Source organism: Monopterus albus, unplaced genomic scaffold (assembly GCF_001952655.1).
Source record: "Monopterus albus unplaced genomic scaffold, M_albus_1.0 scaffold87.1, whole genome shotgun sequence".
Taxonomy (NCBI): domain Eukaryota; kingdom Metazoa; phylum Chordata; class Actinopteri; order Synbranchiformes; family Synbranchidae; genus Monopterus; species Monopterus albus.
Genome location: NW_018127967.1, coordinates 86,137 through 88,789, shown reverse-complemented (window position 1 = coordinate 88,789; position 2,653 = coordinate 86,137). Strand labels below are relative to the sequence as shown.

The window sequence follows — 2,653 nt, the reverse complement described above, 5'->3', positions numbered from 1 at the left end:
GAGAGTTTTCTATTCATTTTAAAAACTATGGTCTGTATTTGGTAGACGATGTCTCCTCTTACACGAATCCTGAGGAACTACGGAGTTTATTAACCAGCACTTGCCAGGACACATTGGATTTCTCCTCTTCGACGCAGACCAGCCAAGATTCAAACAGTGCCCTGGCTAAACGATTCTACTCGAGCACTTAGACAAAGATGTTGGCAAGCTGTACGCAAATGGAAGAAGAATAAATTTCTAGGGACGCCAGGGATTCGGTTTTATTTGTGCTTTTAGATCTTACTGCTGCCTTTGATACAATGGATCATGAAATCCTCCTATCTCGTTTGGAGCAGTGCTTAGGAATTCAAGGTACTGTTCTTAACTGGTTTCAATCCTATCTCACCAATAGAAGCTTTACTGTTAATACTGGTACCTGTTCGTCCTCCTCAACTATCCTTTCCTGTGGTGTCCCCCAAGGATCTGTGCTTGGTCCCATTTTGTTCTCTTTGTACATGCTCCCACTGGGATCTGTCTTAAGGAAATATGGCCTTTCTTTTCATTGTTATGCAGATGACATTCAGATTTACTTACCGTTAAAGGCAACAAGAAGGATGTCATTACAGCCATTGACTGACAGACTTGAAATCATGGTTGGCACTTAACTTTTTAAATCTCAACAAAAATAAGACTGAGTGTGTGCTATTTGGTGACCTGGCGAACTCAACTGCTTCTGACCAGGGCGTGGGCCCCCTAGCCCAACATCTGAAATCAACTGTAAAAAATCTAGGGGTGATGTTTGATGGCGATTTGAGGTTTGACAAGCAAATCAACTCAGTTGTGAAATCTAGCTTCTTCCACCTGAGGCTGTTAAGCAAGGTCGTCATTCCTTTCTTTTAATGATTTTGAGATTGCAATCCATGCTTTTATCACTTCTAGACTTGATTACTGCAATGCTCTATACTATGGTGTTAACCAGTCCTCCCTCAATCATCTCCAAATGATGTAAAATGCTGCTGCTCGTCTTTTGACATGTACTAGGAAATTCGAGCATATACAGTAACCCCAGTACTGGCTTCGCTCCACTGGCTTCCAGTCCATTTTAAAATCAAATTTAAGCTGCTGATTTTCGTTTTTAAGGCTCTTAATGGTTTGGCAACATCTTACCTCATTGATTAGTGCATTGGCACAAACCTACAAAGTCCCTCAGATCTTCAAGCCAGTTTCTTTTAGAGGTTCCTAGGGCCAGATATAAATGCTGGGGTGACCGTGGTTTTACTGTTGCAGCCCCTAAATTGTGGAATAGTCTACCTTTTAATGTTAGATCAGCTACTGACCTCATTCCTTTTAAATCATTGCTTAAAACATATTTATTTGCCTTGGCTTTTAATACACAGTAGGGGCTGATACATTCCTTTTAATTTACTGAATGCATGTCATCTGTGTGTCTGTGTTATTGTGCTGTTTAATTTTTTTGCACTCATCTTATTTATTCTATTTTAGTCATTTATTGTGATTTTATTCTGCTATGTAAAGTACTTTGGTCAACTGGATGTTGTTCCTAAAGTGCTATATAAATAAATTTGATTTTTCATCTTTGATACGGAGAACCCAGCATCTGTTTTTCCCAAAAAACAAGCTGAGATGTGGACTCGACTGACGACAAAACCAGTTTCTACTGTCTTTTGGTCCATCTGAGATGAGCTTGGGCCCAGAGAACTCAATGGCCTGAATTGACTTATGGCTTCCTCTTTGCTCAAGAGAGTATCAGGTTTCTGGATGCAGTGTATTCAACAGTGGTTTTTTTCCTTGGCCTTTACGCACTGAGATTTCCCCAGACTTCCTAAATTTTTTTCACAATATTATGAGTTGATACATGTCTGGTACATGGATGTACATTAAGATTGAATCTATTTAGCAAACTGCAGAACAAGGAGAAAAGGACAACAAAACCCCAGTAGGGCAAGCCAAGGTACTCTGATAAGCCACCACAAAAACCTTAACAAGCCTGGGGCATATTTCTATTTCATAGGGTGTTCTAGTAACGTTCCTATGTTTCATGCCGTGTGGCGGAATCTTATGTATAAATTGATGTGTTGATTAGCTGATTCAAAAAAATGCAATTATAATGGTTTTAACTGAGCCAATGCAAAGCTGACACAAAGTATTTCTTGGAAACACTGGAACAAACGTATTGGAGAATAAGAGTGATTTAGTGTTGTCCTCTTTTAACCTTGTTTTTATGCTGATATGGACTTATGTCTGAAATAAAGCTTATACATACATATATAGTCTCCGTGTCCAGAGATCGGGTCGTCGGGGCCCCTGCCTTCGACTGCTGCCCAATCCACTGTGCACCGGCCCCTTACGGATCCTCCTGCAGGTGGTGGGCCCACGGGAGGACGTCCCCACGTCGCTCGTGCGGGCTAAGCCCGGCCGGGCCCCGTGAGGGGAGGCCCGGCCACCAGGCGCTCGCATTCGATCCCCAACCCCGGGCCTGGCTCCAGGGTGGGGCCCCGGCTGCGCCATGCCGGGCGATGTCACGGTCCTTGATTTTAATCTATTCATAAAGGACTTTTGAACTGCTCTTAGTCTGACCCGTCGCCCAGGACCTGTTTGCCTTGGGAGACCCTACCAGGGACATATAGCCCTCGACAACATAGCTCTTAGGAAT

At 42.8% G+C, this 2,653-nt stretch overlaps 1 protein-coding gene across 1 annotated transcript in view; it reads right to left on the bottom strand.

Moving 5' to 3' along the window:
* atp6v1ba (ATPase, H+ transporting, lysosomal, V1 subunit B, member a) overlaps positions 1 to 2,653 on the bottom strand; it is a 51,442-nt gene that overhangs the window by 26,630 nt on the left and 22,159 nt on the right. The gene's annotated exons all lie outside the window — the stretch shown is intronic.